An 18,935-nucleotide genomic window follows, 5' to 3' on the forward strand; every position below is an offset into this window, starting at 1 on the left:
CCCGTCCGTCAAACGCCTAGGGGAAGGGGGACATTTTGAGTTAACGATGGCGATGGTGTTTGAGTCGCATGGTCGCTTTCTGCTAGGGTTTGTGCATTCTTCTGCTTTCTGCGAGGGTTTGTGCATGTTCTTTGCCTAAGGTGCTCTCTGTTGCTAGGGTTTGTGCAGGTTCTCCTAGGGTTTGTGCAGGTCGCAAGCTACATTCTTCTCCTAGGGTTTTTGCAGGTTTTATGCACTGCTTAGGGTTTTCTGTGTGTATGGAAGAGTGTTTCGCTTTGCCTAGGGCAGACATGGATTTTAGGGTTTTGAGAGGTGGTGTTTTGAGGGGTCGAGTTCCGCAAGAAGTTTGGTTCCACGATAGCGAGTGTGGAACTTTTTGTCAGGTGTTTTGTGGGGTGAAACTCTCAGAGAGTATAGTGTCTTTTTGTTCGAAGGGAGAGCTTGGAATGAGTTCGCAGCCAACCTTTTGCCTTTTGCCTGATGTTGATGAGGGTATTGGAGGAGGTGCATCTGGGCGTCGTGAAGCTGGAGGGCAGCTTGGGGGTGGTGCAGTTCATGGGGGTAGTAGTTCTTGTCAACCTAATGAAGCTACTACATATGGTGTAGGTAAACTTGGAGCAGTCGTAGAACTTGGAGCAGATGAAGCTTCTGCAACAACAAATATCTGCGAATTTGGGGATTCTGGGACAAATCTCGGATTTGTATGAGCTGATGGAGAAATTTGTCCTTCTGTAGTAGAAGATGGAGGTTTTGGCTGTGCTACAAGACCTGATGGTATTTCTTAACAATTCTTTGTGCATGCATGTTATTGTTAGTGATTTAGAATATGCATGTAAGCAGGTTTGCTTAGGATTATTTAGATATGGATTTTTTTACTGATAACAATGTCTGCATGCTGTTTGGTTTGTAATTTGTGTTTTTTGCTTTGTGTAGGTGCTGTGCTTTGTAGTATTGTTGAATGTTCTGATGCTGGTGGTGTACCTATACTGGATGTGGAAGGTGGCAGCAATAATGTGCCAGGTTTTCTTGTTGGTAATAGCGACCTTGAGGAGTTGTTGAGTGTTGGGGATAGTGGGGCCACAAAACACAAGGATAATTGGGCATATAAAAAGTTTTATACATGGAGGAAAATGTCTAGTGTGGATTGTGATATTTCTCTTGAGAAGCTGGATCTTTGTCAATTGAATGAAATGCTTGCTAGGTTTTTTGTTGTGGTATGTAAACAGGATGGTGGCTTATTTCCATCAGACACATTGATGGGAATATTGCGGTGCTTTGGTAGAATGATAAAAAAGGAGCAGGATTTGAGAGTTGATGCTACTGGTATTGTTGAGGTGCTGTTTGATATTGTACGGAATCCTATCTTTAAATCGACTTAGAACGCTATTCTGGCTGCGATGCAAAGGTCGGTCGCTATTAGAGTTTTCAAGGAGAAGAAAAAAGCTTCAGTGATTGTTGTTAGTTTGCAGCAGGATGTTGATTTCAGTATCCAGCATGGTCATGGGTGTCCAATGACATTTTCTTACTTTTGCATGTTGCATTTCTCAATCAGGGGTGGTTTAGAGCTCTATAAGCTTGAGAGGATGATGTTCTCACGTGGTAAAGATGAGCTTGGAGAATATGTTAGGTTGGTTTGTGAGTTTTAGGCTTATAGCAATAAGCTTCTTAGTTGGCACTTAGTGGCATTGAGTTTTTTTGTGCTTGTAGGTTTTGTGAGCATGCCAGCAAAAATTATAAGGTTGACTTGATGCATTTTCAGCCGTAGCACTTTCGACCTGCTGTTACAGTTCGTGATGATGATGTTGTATTGACATTTGATCAGCTGATGCGTCACATGCCGTGTATTGTTGAGGGTGATAAGAATCTACTATTTTTGTTTTTGCAGCCAATTAACTCTCCTCGCACAACACAGGTTTAATAAGTTTTTTTGTCATATTTTTTGGTGTGCAATTTTTACATTTTTCTGAGTCAATTATCGATTACTAAATTTCTTGCAGATTTGATATAGTCGTAACAGAGTGTCGGTGAAGGTGTTGAGCAATATTGTGAAGTCAATTGGCGATAGGAGAGGAGTTGGTGTAAATTTCAGTAATAAGAGCTTACGAAGCACTTGTGTGACTCAAATGAGTCTTGGACAAGTGCCTTGCGAGGTTGGAATGATGGTGACAGGACATAAGCGTCCTACGTCATATGAGAAGTATGACCTCTCAAGTGAGGTGCGCATGGCTGCTGTGCAAGATATTCTGTCTCATCCTTTTGACGGGTGTGGAAGACTAAAGGCCTAGCCACAGTTTTTGGAGGAAAAGTTCTCAAAGTTCTATCATAATATTGAAGGTTGTGCCTTTCGTGTGTTATTGTAAGGTGATGATTGTTGGTGTTGGTAGTCTAATTGGTTTTATGGTTTTTGTTATGTGGTTCAGGTGGTGGTGCTCGTGGAAAGAAGCAAGATGTTGCTGATGTTGGTGGGGAGGACAGGTTGCTGCTGTTGGTGGACAGGTTGCTATTGTTTGTGTTGGTCCTGCTGGAGGGTTATCAGCAGGGTTTGCTGGTGGTTGCACCGCTTCTAGTGTTGATATGTCAGTTGATGTTGGCAGTTCTTGTGCTTCAGCTGGTAATATTGGTTCCACTGGAAAAGGGTGTTCAACTGGTATTGTTGGTTCAGGTGGCAGTAAGTAAGTTGGTGTTTCTAGTAAAGGGTGTTCAACTGGTATTGCTGGTTCAGGTGGTGGTCATTTGAATCCAAGTGTGCCTTTTGTTCCCTACAGAATAGGGAAAGACATTCCTTTTGATGAGAGCCTTCTGTATGAGCTTCCGCCTGAGTCGGCTAGAGCTCTAGGTATTGGTGGTCGAAATCCTCCCGTGTCAGTGTTTCCAGTTTGCAACATGTCAAATTGCGTTGTTAATGTGTATGTCGGGAAGGAAAATATGCCCTTTGTACCTTTGGAGAAGAAGTGGTTGGATTGTTGCAAAGTTTGTAGCTTACGACAAGTAGTAGTTGTGCTGCAGAGAACTATGATCAATCTTGTCTTGCTGGATTAATTTTGTTAATGGAAATCGATGTTATATTTTATATTCTTTTCTCTCTCTGTGTAATAATAGTTCTACAAAAGGGAATGCTTTCTACTAGTTATAGGCAACATCTTTCTGACTTCAGCAGTAGTAGCAAACTACAAGGGCAGTAGGTTGAAATTATTCTTGCTGATGTGTCGACATTAGATTGAAATTCTTCTTGCTGATGTGTCAACACTAGATTGAATTTCTGTTTTTGCTGATTTGTCTGCCCTAGGTTGATGTTCTGGATGCTGATGTGCCTGCCCTAGGTTGAAGTTCTCGATGCTGATGTGTCTGCCCTAGGTTGATGTTCTGGACGTTGATGTGTGAATAGTTGTTTGCACTTGGTGACAGTGTGTGTTCACTATCATAGCTGACTGTGCTGTAGCTGACAGGATCAAGTGGGGTGGAGCATCCTAACCCTCCATTTAGTGTCAATTATGGATTTTAATAGACACTAGATGGAGGGCCAAGATGCTCAGCCCCCTGACCCTAGACTTTGACGGATAGTGGAGGTCTTTTCCCTACCCCATAGTCGCAAGAAAGGTTCTATTTCCATTAGCTAACATAACTTATTCTTTATTTTCTTCTAGCTCTCTTCATACACCATTATCCATCTCCCTCTCTTTTCCATTCTCCATCTTTCATTGCAAGCAAGGCTCATGTAATATTCATTAATATGGCTTCCTTACTTTGTCTCTGTGTGATGATTCGATCCAAGTTCCCTCCCTCCGTGTGTTATAATCCATTCTTTGTCTCTCCCTCCCTCTTCCATAATTTAGTCTTAGGATTAAATGGTAAAACTGATGCAAATTTCCAAGGATCGCACAATCTGCTCCTTTTCCTGGTAATGGCCGACGGACATGTCCTTTGGATTTCCCTTCCCCACTTCCAACTAGACGGGGGATAGGGATGAGCCGGGACATGACCGAGTTGCTGGTTCTGAGAGATGCTAGATATAAAAGAATAGACATAGAGAGAGAATTTTGCACAAGAGACTTTGAAAACCCAAATATTATACTGCTTCATAAATTTGAAATCTACTTACAAGAATGTGTGCTCTTTAAATTCCTCAAAGTCCAGGGCCAAGGGGCTGAGCATCTTGGCCCTCCATCTAGTGTCTATTAAAATCCATAATTGACACTAAATGGAGGGTATAGACTGCTCCACCCCACTTGATCGTGTCAGCTACAACACAGTCAGCTATGACAGTGAACACACACTGTCACCAAGTGCAAACAACTATTCACACATTAGCATCCAAAACATCAACCTAGGGCAGACACATCAGCATCCAGAACTTCAACCTAGGACAGACACATCAGCATCCAGAACATCAACCTAGGACAGACAAATCAGCAAAAAAAATTTCAATCTAGTGTTGACACATCAGCAAGCAGAATTTCAATCTAATGGCGACACATCAGCAACAAGCAGAATTTCAACCTACTGCCCTTGTAGTTTGCTACTACTGCTGAAGTCAGAAAGATGCTGCCTATAACCAGTAGAAAGCATTCCCTTTTGTAGAAATATTATTACACAGAGAGAGAAAAGAATATAACATCGATTTCCATTAACAAAATTAATCCAACAAAACAAGATTAATCATAGTTCTCTGCAGCACAACTACTACTTTTCGTAAGCTACAAACTTTCCAACAGTCCAACTACTTCTTCTCCAAAGGTACAAAGGGAATATTTTCCTTCGCGACATACACATTAACAACGCAATTTGACATGTTGCAAACTAGAAACACTGACACGGGAGGATTTCGACCACCAATACCTAGAGCTCTGGCCGATTCAGGCGGAAGCTCATACAGAAGGCTCTCATCAAAAGGAATGTCTTTCCCTATTCTGTAGGGAACAAAAGGCACACTTGGATTCAAATGAACACCACCTGAACCAGCAATACCAGTTGAACACCCTTTACTAGAAACACCAACTTTCTTACTGCCACCTGAACCAACAATACTAGTTGAACACCCTTTTCCAGTGGAACCAATATTACAAGCTGAAGCACAAGAACTGCCAACATCAACTGACATATCAACACTAGAAGCGGTGCAACCACCAGCAAACCCTGCTGATAACCCTCCAGCAGGACCAACACAAACAATAGCAACCTGTCCACCAACAGCTGCAACATCTTGCTTCTTTCCACGAGCACCACCACCTTAACCACATACCAAAAACCATAAAACCACTACCAACACCAACAATCATCAACTTACAATAACACACGAAAGGCACAATCTTCAATATTCTGACAAAAGTTTGAGAACTTTTCCTCCAAAACCTACTTGTAGGCCTTTAGTCTTCCACACCCGTGAAAAGGCTGAGACAGAATATCTTGCGCAGCAGCCATGCGCACCTCACTTGAGAGGTGGAAAGTGCTCCGGCTGAAAATTCATCAAGTCAACCTTATAATTTTTGCTAGCACGCTCACAAAACCTGCAAGCACAAAAAAACTCAATGCCACTAAGTGCCAACTAAGAAGCTTACCGCTATAAGCCTAAAACTCACAAACCAACCTAACATATTCTCCAAGCTCATCTTTACCACACGAGAACATCATCCTCTCAAGCTTATAGAGCTCTAAACCACCCATGATTGAGAAATGCAACATGCAAAAGTAAGAAAATCTCATTTGACACCCACGACCATGCTGGATATTGAAATCAACATTCTGTAGCATCTCCTGCTGCAAACTAACACCAATCACTGAAGATTTTTTCCTCTCCTTGAAAACTCCAGCAGTGACCGACCTTCGCATTGCAGCCAGAATAGCGTTTTGAGTAGATTTAAAGATAGTATTTCGTACAATATCAAACGGCACCTCAACAATACCAGTAGAAGCAACTCTCAAATCCTGTTCCTTTTTTATCATTCTACCAAAGCACCGCAACATTCCCATCAATGTGTCTGATGGAAATAAGCCACCATCCTGTTTACATACCACAACCAAAGACCTAGCAAGCATTTCATTTAGTTGACGAAGATCCAACTTCTCAAGAGGAATATCACAATCCACACTAGACATTTTCCTCCATGTGTCAAACTTTTTACGTGCCCAATTATCCTTGTGTTTTGTGGCCCCACTATCCCCAACACTCAACAACTCCTCAAGGTTGCTATTACCAACAAGAAAACCTAGCACAGTATTGCTGCCAGCTTCCACATCCAGCATAGGTACACCACCAGCATTAGAACATTCAACCATTAGGAAATTTCGGAGGTCATTTGGAGGCCCATATGATGAGAGAGAAAAATAGAGCGCGTCCAATGAGCAGGAGGGCTACGTTACGTAGGAAAGTACATGGAAAGACTCAAAAAATAGGAAAATAGCCTAAAAACTTTCACGAATCTAGGATTGTGGCATCGTAACTTCCTTGCTTTTACTGAGCTGTTAGGTGCTTGCCAGTGGTCCCACTGCTGATATTCTCTTATGGTCATTAACGTACTGGAGGGTGACCATTAAGCCCGCACAAGATATTGGAATTCTAAAACACTGTCCTTCCATTAGAATGCTTTCAAAGTGAATCTCCCTCCACTAAAGCTTTTCTCTGAGAGCTATAGCTTCCACGTCTTCTCGCCTAAGAAACTCTAGGTGCACCAACAACCAACAACTGAACTTTGCCTAGAAGGCCGAGTAGTAGCATATCCTCAATTACAATATCAACTTCAATAAGTGCAGAGAACCAATGGGTTGGACAAAGGATAAACAAAGGTTCATGTGTCCTCATGCAACCAAGAAGACCCAAGAGGTCTAGTGGTATCAATGTTTACCGCTCAACATGGAAGGCCAGAGTGTTGGATTTCAAAGTTGAAATCGGCAAAAGATCTGTAAAGGAAGTTCTTGTTCAGCATGTGTTTACCCATCCAGACGTGATAGCAAACGGTGGAAATGTATCAGATATACATCAACCACGTTGCAATTGTAAGTACTCTTGACATTTGAATTTCATTTGATTTGTCATTTCACTTATTGATACTCTCATTATAACTTTTCTTATATATTTTGCAACGTTTATCCCTCTTCTTATGAGAAATGTCTCCATTCTTCACATCTTAACTACATTAGATTTGTCATTTTTACTTATTGATACTCTTAGTTTAACTCTTGTTATATATATTGCAGATGTTTATCCCTCTTCTTATGAGCAATGGGATCCTGTGGAGTGCATAATAGGCCTCTTCCTTGTTGTTCATGCCCACATTGGTTCTCTACAGTATTCAGGGAGGAGCAGCAAAAGCCTGGCTGATGAAGGAATATTTTTCTATGACCACTTCTACCAACTCAGCTCAGGGAATAAGAATGGCATGTTGGTGAAACTGCCTCTACCAACCGATTGGAACACTGTGGACTGGCCAGTTTCCGAGGAAACAATGGTGGGGTCAATGTAAAGTAAGCTCTACAAGGATATACAGAGGTCTCTACGTAGCTCTATTCCCACCAAACTGGTTAGAATTGCAAACTTATGTCCTGCTGCACTCTTCATAGAGTTGTTTCATAGCTACAATATCCGTGTTACGAAAACTATGTTCATGTGCAAGTCATTTCAGCAGTCATTCTGTGACAAACTTCTTGACAGAGGATGGTATGTAAAGGAAGAGATTGGCTTATGGTGCGAGGTCGCGCTTGATACTCTAGTTGTCAAGTACATGATTGCAAGCCAATCACTGTTAGTCTCCTTTTGGTATATGCGATCACAACTGCTCAAAGGTAAGTACATTCCTATGGACCAGGTTTCTGCAGGTTTGGAAGATAATCCTTCTGTGGATGTGGAAGTGATTGATAAAGAGAATGGCCTAATGTTGGCGGTTACAATAAGGGAGCTATGCAGTCTTCTGCAGTTGCGGCATGACATAATTGAAGAGTCAATGGAAAGGGACCTATCAGATTTTTCCTTTTTCCTAGCTGGCCATAAGCTGATGCGCCGAAGGGAAAAAGATATTCTGTGCAAAGAGTTGGATGGTCGGGTTGAAATAGTGTCAATGTAACAGAGATTATTGTGAACCCAAGTGTATACGAATGACTTTCAATACATGAAGTTTTTTGAGCTCATTTGTCAATTGTGCCCTGTGAATATAAGTGTGCTTGAAATACATTTCTTTAGCATGTCAAATCTCTCTCTCTTTCTCTCTCTCTCTCTCTGTCTCTCTCTCAATGTTAGACAAGACAAAGACATGATAGAAGAGTCATCTTAATTCATTAGAAAGTACAAACTCGTCCGTGAACAATGGACTGAGATACAATTTGTGTAAGTATGGAATCAGAATGTCTTCAAGGTAAAAATCAAAGGAATGCCCCTCGAAAGAAGGTGGTGAGATATTTATTCTCGGTGGATTTAGTTCTCCCTTTTCAGGAGTATCATCAATTAGTAATGTATTAGTTGCATCAAAGGGTACACTGATTTGGCTAAACAGTTTGTAGAAAAGAGGTAAATGTGGTTTTTTAGGGTTGTAGTGGCCCTCGACGGTAACACATTTTCTTTGATCATACAAAAAGGAAAAATGTGACGTGTGAGCGCCGCATACACCACAAACTATTGTAACTAGAGGCGACAAGTTTTGCCTTTGCATTGAAGAACATATGGCAACTCTGAAGTGCGGAAGAAGAAACTGAATAAATTCCTTGGTTCCTGGACGCGAAGCACGACTCGACAAGTTCCCATCCGAAATGTTTGTAAATCCTCAAAGGGTTGTGTGTCACCGAGAGGCACGCGCATCAGCAGCAATCCATTGAGGTCCAAGATAATCAACCTCTGTAAAATTTGACAAGTACATATAAGTAGTTAGAAGCTGAACATATTTTTCCATACTTGAATAGACATTACGGAACAACCGTATCTACAGGTAGCAAGGGTCCATACTGGGTCTCTGTACTGTTGTTGTCGTTGTTGCTCTCGTCTGCTTTAGCTTCATCATTCACATCTTCATAGTCATCATTCACATCTTCATCAAGGGTCTTCCCCATGGCTCTTTCTGCCTCATTCAGGGTTTCCTCCAAGGTCTTTTCCTCTGCCTCGGTTGGCCGGATTGCATCATCCATCCTTGCCTCATCCATATCAGTTTGCTCATCCCTAGGCCTGCTTTCCTCATCCAAGGTTTCATCCATAGGCTCTTTTGGCTCCTCCATTGGCTGACTTGGCTCTTTCATTGTCTCCTCCATAAGCCCCTCTGGTTGTACACTAGCACCTTCCATATGCTCATTTGATCTTTCCTCATCCTCGGCTCTTTCATCTTCAACTGATATGACCCCCTCGGCCCGTTGTGATTCCATTGTATCTGATGCAGGGGTTTGTTGTGGTGGCACGTCATGTATTGTCATATCAATTGTGCGGTCATCCAAGCCGCTATCTTCAGGTTCTCTGGGGCTCGACATAGTAAAAGAAGGTGTTGTATTAAACTTACCCGGTATCTTTGCAAATAATCATGTGTAGTTTTTTAAAGCACTCTGCAAAATTGAAAGACCACATGGTGAGAAGTCTTGTATAAATTAAACCAAAACTGATTGAATGCATTGCCAAATGGTTACCTTAGTCATGAAAGGTTTTAATGCAAAGTAGATTTGTAGGACATATTCTGCATGGAGAAGACATCTCCAGCCGCAAGAATTTCCATCGATTTGATTTGGGATAGGTACATCTTTGATTGGGGCCTTGTATAGTTCATACCTTCCACATAGCTTTCCATAAGCAAGCAACAACCTCTTTATACAACTGCACAAAGCAGTATCAAGATGTTAGCTTGATGCCTCAAATTTACATGGATATCTATAAGAAACACTTTCTGATACATAACACTTACAACCTAATTTCAGGGTGGGTTCCTTTTATTGAATTGAACACCCACACTGCTGGTTGGTCAACATCAAGGCATATGAGACTCCAGTGATGGTTGTTCTCATATGGAAAGATGACGACAGTTACTTCCAGCATAGCACAGTGGAGAAACCAACTCTCAGATGTCCTTGATGGACTGTTCTTCTGTCTAATAATCACTGACATTTGTGGATCAAGAAGAAACACCTCCATGTGGGTGTGCGGTGGGAGTTGACTTTTGATCAAGCTGCAGAGAGTATACCTGAGCTAGTAAACCTATTATCTGAGTTTTCAAAGTTAGCAAGATAGTAACACTTACTTAAGACAAGCATAGATAATTGTGTCTGAGATCTGAGCATCTGGATTCAGCAATAAATTAATGTCCAATTTTTCCAGAGCTGGCTTTCTGGCTCCATCTACAAATGGTATCTCTGCAAGCAAACCATCCTTCATTGAAAGTAGAGTTTCTTTATTGCTTGCCTCTATGGACAGGGTCACGTTGCATTCTATTTGCCTCTAGGACTCCACTACTACTTTTGCTTTCTCCTTAAGCTCTACTTCCCTCATGTCCTCTGTTTGGCGAGCAACCGTCTCTGCCCTTGCCCTTGTATTCACATCATGTGTGACATCTACAACTGTGAGTTGTGGAAATAGCTCAGGGGGGTATAACAAAATTTCCCTCATTTTCTTATCCCTGCAGACATTGGGGACCAGTAGTTTTTCATACCTCCACCTTATTCTTTTTAGTGTCTCACTATCTTTGTCCATTACAGTAACCCTGTGGGCATGGGCTGCTACGATGGTGATGTCACTGAAGTACTCGAGTAGGAAGTCCTCTGCTGCTTCTTGTAGAGCCATCAATGCCACCACCTTCCACCTTTTAGTGCCCGAGGTAGCTTCTTCACATATGGACCTCACCATCCTCTGAAAGGGAAGATTTGGTATGAAAAAATCTACACATTTCTCTGCCTTTCTGATTTCTCTGAAAAGTCCCATGCAGCTCTGTAACTTCTTCACCCTTGGACCTTTCAAAATTTATTTGGTTTTCCAGGTCTCTTCTTTGGGGTTGCAGATCTGCTACTTGCCTTAGCTGCTAATCCTAGTCCCTTGCCTACCTTCCTTGCAGTGGCCTTTGTTCTAGCCATTTCACTATATAAAAATGGAGGACTCTCTCTCTCTCTCTCTCTCTCTCTCTCTCTCTCTCTCTCTCCCCTTTCTATAGCCTAGCATATTTAAAGAGAGAGAGTGAGAGACTCCCATTACTAACGGCGCGCGTGAAACATGTTTTGACCCCAAAACACACCTCCGCGCGCCGTTAGTATAAGGGTACAGAAAGAATCTCTCTCTCTCTTTCTCCCGCCTTCCCCAGTCTCTACACTTTTTCTTCCTCTCTCTATAACACACACACATCCACAAACAAACACACACACTCGTGGATACACTCCATGTCTCTCACTCGTGGATGCACAGTACTAAAGGCGCGCAAAGAGACATACAAACTGGACGTGCCTGTCTACGCGCGCCTTTAGTATAGAGAGAGAGAGAGAGACAGAGAGAGGGGGGGGGGCTGTGTGTGTGTGTGTGTGTTGGTGTGCATTTTGTGTGTTTGTGTGTGTGTTGTATTTGTGTGTGTGTGTGTGTATGTGTGTGTGTTTGTCTGTGTGTGTGTGTGTGTGTTGTATTTATGTGTGTGTGTGTGTGTGTGTGTGTGTTGTATTTGTGTGTGTTTGTGTGTGTATGTGTGTGTTGTTTGTTAAGACATAGCTAGATATGGAATATACTCTGAAAGAAACAGAGAGAGAAAAATAGACAGAGAAACAGAGAGAGAGAGAGAGAGAGAGAGAGAGAGAGAGAGAGAGAGAGGGAGGGAGAGGTAGAGGAACATATAGAGGGACATTTCAGAAGCAAAGGAAGAGAGAGATAGAGAGAGAGAGGGCCAAACCTTCTAAGGACGCAAACCTGCATTATGTCAAAGATGGGTCAAGTCAATCTTGCAGGTACTTTCTGTCGGAGACACAGACGACGGCTCTCTCTCTCTCTCTTTCTCTCACTCTCTTTGACGCGGTGTGGTTTTTCTCTCTCATCACCATTATATGTGACGTACGAAAGTATATGGGCTCAATAATGACCGCACGTGTGGCATCATTCAATTATATTCTACTTTTAAGTAACACGTGTGGCGCCGCTGTGTGTATCCGTTATAAGTGTGATTTTGAGAGAGAGAAAGAGAGAGAACCATAGAAAGAGAGAGAGAGAGAGAGAGAGAGAGAGAGAGATTGACAGAGAAAAAGCAATGGAGGAGACACCTCACATGGAGTTTCTGCAAACTCCACCAACAAAAGGTGATCCACTCTGTCTCTCTGTATTTCCAACAGTTGGTAGGTAGAAAATTGTGTGTGTGTGTGTGTGTGGAAACAAAGAAAAACCCATACTGTTGTTCAACACACACACACATAGACACACATACACACACACCTCAACAGACACACACACACACACACAGACCTCAACACATACTTACATAGACAAACTCTCTCTCTCTCTCTCTCTCTCTCTCTCTCTCTCTCTCTCTCTCCCCGTGTACTAGCGGCGCGCAGAGCCAACCAAACACTGGCTGCAGCTCTCTCTATGCGCCTATAGTACCTTCATGACACCTGCCACCTCTCTCTCTCTCTCTCTCTCTCTCTCTCTCTCTCTCTCTCTCTCTCTCTCTCTCTCTCTCTCTCTCTCTCTCAATTGTACTCAAGGCACGCGTACAGAGTTGCAAAGAGTATGTTTTTCTCTATGCGCGCCTTTAGTACAAAGAGACACATACACACACACACACACACACAAAGTCATTGTGTGTTTTTTTTATGTTCTTTGGAGAGAGAGAGAGAGAGAGAGAGAGAGAGAGAGAGAGAGAGAGAGAGAGAGACTTGTCATGTTTCCTGATGAATAGGATCAAGGTTCAGTAGGCAGAAGAGGCTGAAACCAGACCCAGAGCTTGTGCCAGGATTTCAGCCTTTGCAGGCTCAGTTGCTTAATGTTTCTGCCAAAAGAACTGTTGACTTTTGTCAGGACATATCTGAAGAAGAGTCAATTGGTGAGGATCAGTCAGAGAGGTCACCAGGCCAAGAGGATCCCTCACCCTACAAGGGTCCCTCACCCTCTACAGTACTTGTCAAGAAAAAATACAAGAAAGAGGAATATAGACTTCTCAGATGATGCAGATGTCCTAGAAAGCAGTCCCTGTGCAAGTAAAGGTAAAGCCAAAGAGGATGTGTCTTCTCTGGAAGACCCAGCTGACTGATGAGAGGCTGTTTGATTTTGCAGCATCTTGTGGCGATGGGGACAAATATGATCTAGTTCATTCTATGTTTAACCCAAAATTTGACATTGAAGACGTGTTAGCTCAGCACAGTGAATTCTTGCAGTCCTACAGAGATAAATTTGAAGTGATGGTGCAGGTAGGGAGGGTTGTTCTGCCCAGTATGACTGTTGAGCATTTAAATGACTGTGGTGGAAAGGGACAGGGACTGAAGAAGTATAGGGAATTACCACTTGCTTGCCGACATTCAGCCTACCCTTTGCACCAAAAAGAGTGCAAACTTATTCAGGAATCCTTTGACTTTATGATTTACCTGAACAGCCTGTTTGGATTCCTCATGCAGAATCCTGATGAGGTGTTAGAGGAGCAGGATGCAACGCCAGATGAAGAATGCGAGGAGACAACACATATACAAGAAGTCGAGGAGGTCGAAGATATAGTCGACCTTGAGGTTGAGGCAATTGAAGTACAAAGAAGTAAGATGCTCTCTGTGAAAACCACAGAAATCAAAGTACCTTTGGATGTCAGTAACTTCACTGAGAAGCATGATCAGATGATGCTGCCTACTATGCCTGACTTCAGGATTGGAGACAGGACCTATATCTTTTTACATGAGGTGCAAAGCATCTTTTATTTAAGGGAGGACTTCTCCCTGGCTATCATTTCCAGAGTCCAAGAGGAGAGGAGTGGATTTGTTTCAGAGGATAGTAGTGATGATGAGGCAATGGAAACATCCAGCAATCCAATGGAATGCCTCAAAAGATGCTTTGAGAAAGCTGAAAAATACAAGGAGACACTACCTGATGAAGCCACCTTCCAAGCAATAAGACAAAGCCTAAGACCATCAACAAGTAACAAAGAAGTGGAGGATTGGTTTAACCATTCAGGTCAGGGGTCAACTACATCTGTAGACCTGTGGTGGCAGGAAAACCTCCTTCTGTAGGATGAGAGCTTCATGGTAACTCTCTCTCTCTCTCTCTCTCTCTCTCTCTCTCTCTCTCTCTCTCTCTCTCTCTCTCTCTCTCTCTCTGTGTGTGTGTGTGTCACTTACTCAGACATGATATGTGCAGTCTTGGATTGCTGACAAGGATGACTTCCTTCGGCGGAGGACTCGAGAGTATGGTGGAAGGGATGCGGCCCTAGCGCAGTACCTTTCAAAGCTTTGCGAGTCGCCGATAGTAGTTTTTCACAATTCCATGTCACAAGAGGGTTCAATAGCAACTTACACATTAAAGACACTATCACGCTTCTTGGGTGGACCCGTGCTGCCCAAAAGTGCAAATAAAGTCATTCTTGTGGACAAAGTGTTTGCTAGAGATTGTTTTGGTTACTACCCGGGCTATACAGGTGGTTGGGCAGCGTATTACTACACACAGCAATGGCACTAGTTCTTGGTAGACAAAACCCAGATGAACTTTTAGAGTATGGCAAATATCTCATGATTCGTTACAAGGGTGATGTGCCAAAAAACAAAATTGAACCTTCGAAATCTTGATACACTTCAAGTAGAAATTGTATAAGATCATGTATTACAGAAATTTTGTACAATGTCATCCACTCATAGTATCTTTCTCCACTTGTGGTTCACATACACCATTGTCTCTCTCCACCTTTGTTGACTTTCACGAGCACCGGAGTTGTTGTATGACATTGATCTTTTAACTCTTTGTTGTTGTAAATGTCTGATGTCTTGTGCTGTTGCTGAAGAGGCCAAGACTTCTTTTGCCTGCATTCAATGAATGATTCTACGATAGAACCATTCAAATAGTTCTCTCAAACTATTAGCCTTGATTCGAGAGCCACCATGTCGTGTGTGCCTGAAATAATCATTTCTCGCCATGTAATGAGACTTTTCCATCCCTTGGGTATTCCATATTGCCAGGTTCCCATACTTTTGTATAAAATATGGTAAATGATTGAAGATGATGTGCTGGATATGAAAACAGATTAGTTAGAATGTTTTACACTCACATAGTTGCACATAAAAGAGAATCAAATACACGATAATACCATGTAGTGAGTAATCTGGGCGTCTGTCCATGCTGTCTTGAATGATTTTTTGAGAAGGTTGAGATTCTCCTTGAACTTGTTCATATCACCTTGTGACCAGTCATCTTTGTCGCACATAAAAAATAGGATGTCTATTGATCGCCAAACCTCAGCCTTCGCGTTACGAGTAGTTGGTTCTTGGTCTTTGACTGCAATATGTAGCTTTTTCCAGCTCTGATACTCTACCTGGGACATCCTTCTCAGTAGTTGATCTCTTTTCATCCCCCTGGATTTTCACATTGACACCATGAAGCCCCATATCCGAAAGTACCAATTCTAAGCACTGCAGGGCTACTTGTCGCTCTGTTGAGTTCTTAATTTTCCAAGCAAACCCGATATATAAGTAGACCAATTTCTCCACAATTCTACAAAGGGCATGCATTGTACAGATGTGGACATTCACAAGTGGTATTTTCAAAACCGGTCGAAAAGCAGGGTCCTCAATGTGACGTGTTGGAGCTTTCCTCCACCACTTTGGGTCCATGACCTTTGCAGGTTCCATGCAGAACAAACACGGCGACTTTTCCATTGCACCCATTCCACAATTATACATGCACTTTAATGTTTTGAGGTCACCTGCAAGATGCCACTGAACTTGAAAGTCTCCCCTTCCATCTAGACGTAGTACCTCTCCCTGGTTAGTTTGTCGATCAATCACCTCCGGAATATTAGTTCAATGGAACACCCAATATAGAATCTCATGATCTTCTTTCTTTACCTGCAACACAAAATAAATGAGACTTAAGTAGATGTGAACATTTGAGCTTACCTGAGAATCTCGCTTACCTCAAAGGCACCAAGCCACCATATGTTAGATTCTGATTGAGCACTAAAATACAAAGGATCATCACTGGGACACTTTGAGAGGGCTCTATTCATTTAAGTAATAGTAACACGCTCTAGCTTTTTCTCTTTAACAAGCTCACACTCATCCAGTTTCAACACAAAATGTAATACCCCTCGTGACTCTTCAAATGTGATGTTGTAAAACTCCACCATTATCTTCTGTAACATCTGCAAGTCCATAAAAATATTATTGAACTCATCATATGCCATGTTTTCTCCATGGCCACTGTAATTTGCTTTAATATGAAAGGGATGTCCAAGATAGTCTCCCTGTGCCTCGTTAAGCTGAAGCCTCTCTTTCCAAACACTTGAGGCTGATGGTAAAAGTTTGGATTTTATACCCTTCTTAACAAAGATGGATGAGACAGATTTTTGTATAGCCGAATATTCTCTTTTGCTTACACCAAGTGAATCAAGTGTGCCTTGTATCTCTTTTGCAGGCACTGAGTTCTTTTAAATAAAGCGGTCCACTACATTTCGTTGTAGGACCTTAAACTTCTTGTCATGTACTATATCTGCTTCCAGGCTTCTACTTATAAGTGGCTTCAATCTCTTTCCTATATTGGCTTTGGGGTCAATGTTTTCCTTGTCAGGATAGATTGAATCTCTACATGAAGACAATGCATAAGTAAATAACAGAAATTTTACTTCACTAACACTATTTAGGCACATGAAAACAATGCATAACAAGAAAAAACAAAAAGATTACTTAACTAAGACAATGTAGCCAACCAAGAAGCATCACCTTAATGCTCGGATTCTTTTCTTAAGACCTCCGGATGCAACCTACAATGTTTCAAGATTGCGCAATTTCTTCTTTCGGATACGACCACCCAAGATGGTGTCCTTCATTTGACAACTTCGTACCTTTCCTTTCAGTTCCTGTACCTCTGTTTTGTGTTGCAAAATGGTAACCTGATCTATAGAATGTAAATGTGAAAGACGAACAATCTCACATTGTTGAGCTTGGAGAATGCTCTTATAAGTTTCAGCTTCTCTTGTAAGAGATTTACAATAACCCAGAAGGCCCTTTTCTCCATCACCATCAAAGGTCAATAAGCTTGTAGGATTGACAAACGGTGGAGACGCATTAGTCATTGGATTCTTAGGGTAGAGAGAGCCTCTTGTCCAGATATCTATGTGTTTAGCTCCCTGAGCTCCGAGCGTGTCTATGGAAGCGGGAGGTATATGTGTGTTTGTTTTACTACGCTTAATCAATGGTTGGTACTCATTGTCCAAATCTATGTGAAGGTGATATTTGGCTCATTTTTGCGTAACATTTGTGCCATTTGAGGAGTGCGCCATTAGCCAAATGTGCAGGTTTAATGGAAAGTGAATAGCGGCTGCGCCTTCGTCCCTCCATGTTAGCCTCATTCCCTCCATGTTGACGAGGTTCATTCAATGCAGCTGAAAAGAAGATTATCCCTCAATCATTACGAACGAATGTTCAGAAGAGTAAAGAATCTACTTAAAGTACACTTTTTGAACTTTTACCATGAAAGACCCAGCTCTATTATTTGCCATTTTTTCTAGAGAGAGAGTGCAAAAAATACATTTTCTTAGAAGGTCCTCCAAATGACCTCAGATATTTCCTAATGCATACTACAAAGCACAACACCTACACAAAGCAGAAAACACAAATTACAAACAAAACAGCATGCAGACACTGTTATCAGTAAAAAAATCCATATCTAAATAATCCTAAGCAAACCTACTTACATGCATATTCTAAATCACTAACAATAACATGCATGCACACAGAATTGTTAAGAAATACCAGCAGGTCTTGTAGCATAGCCAAAACCTCCATCTGTTGCTCTGGAGAAGGACAAATTTCTCCATCAGCTGATACAAATCCGAGATTTGTCCCAGAACCCCCAAATTTGTTGATATTTGTTGCTACAGAAGCTTCATCTGCTCCAAGTTCTACGACTGCTCCAAGTTCATCTACTCCAAGTTCTACGACTACTCCAAGTTTACCTACACCATCAGCAGTAGCTTCATTAGGTTGACAAGAACTACTACCCCCATGAACTGCACCACCCCCAAGATGCCCTCCAGCTTCACGACGCCTAGATGCACCTCCTCCAATACCCTCATCAACATCAGGCAGAAGGCAGAAGGTCGACTCCGAACTCATTCCAAGATCTCCCTTCGAACAAAAAGACACTATACTCTCTAAGAGTTTCACCCCATATAAAACCATACAAAAAGTTCCACACTCGCTTTCCAGCAACCAAACTTTGTGCAGAACTCGACCCCTCAAAACACCACCTCTCAAAAGCCTAAAATCCATGCCTACCCTAGGCAAATTGAAACACTCTTCGCTACACACAAAAAACCCTAAGCAACGCATAAAACCTGCACAAACCCTAGGAGAAGAATGCAGCTTGCAACCTGCAAAAACCCTAGGAGAACCTGCACAAACCCTAGCTGCAAAGAGCACCTTAGGCAAAGAACATGCACAAACCCTCGTAGAAAGCAGAAGAATCCACAAACCCTAGCAGAAAGCGACCATGCGGCTCAAACACCATCGCCATCGTTCCCCATAAAATAATTGCTCCCACGTGGCTCTCGGCCTCCTTCGGTCGCCACGTGGTCACAATTATTTTTGGGGAAGGACACTTGAGGTCCTTTCCCTACACCTTCATGATTCGGAGCGAGCTGCGAAAGTGAGAGAAGCCAAGCTACAGACAAAGGAGAGTACGGGAGAGGGCGTAATCTTCCTCTTTTCGCACCTTGCTCTTTCCCCGGGTTTTAGAAGTCTTCCTAGCCTCCCGAGTCCCCGACTTCCCTTGGTCCTTAGGATTGTTAAAATCAAGCACATACTCGGTCTTCCAAAGCTTACCCTCA

General features: G+C 42.3%; 3 pseudogenes; 1 reads left to right on the forward strand and 2 right to left on the reverse strand.

Moving 5' to 3' along the window:
• Positions 1-741: 741 nt before the first annotated feature.
• Positions 742-3,039, forward strand: LOC147453592 (uncharacterized; annotated as a pseudogene).
• Positions 3,040-4,717: 1,678 nt separating this feature from the next.
• LOC147453593 (uncharacterized) lies at positions 4,718-5,436 on the reverse strand (annotated as a pseudogene).
• A 10-nt stretch (positions 5,437-5,446) lies between these two features.
• On the reverse strand, positions 5,447-18,600 carry LOC147453594 (uncharacterized; annotated as a pseudogene).
• Positions 18,601-18,935: the final 335 nt, after the last annotated feature.

The sequence above is a fragment of the Adiantum capillus-veneris genome, chromosome 7, assembly GCF_014529385.1.
Source record: "Adiantum capillus-veneris isolate H3 chromosome 7, ASM1452938v2, whole genome shotgun sequence".
Classification (NCBI taxonomy): domain Eukaryota; kingdom Viridiplantae; phylum Streptophyta; class Polypodiopsida; order Polypodiales; family Pteridaceae; genus Adiantum; species Adiantum capillus-veneris.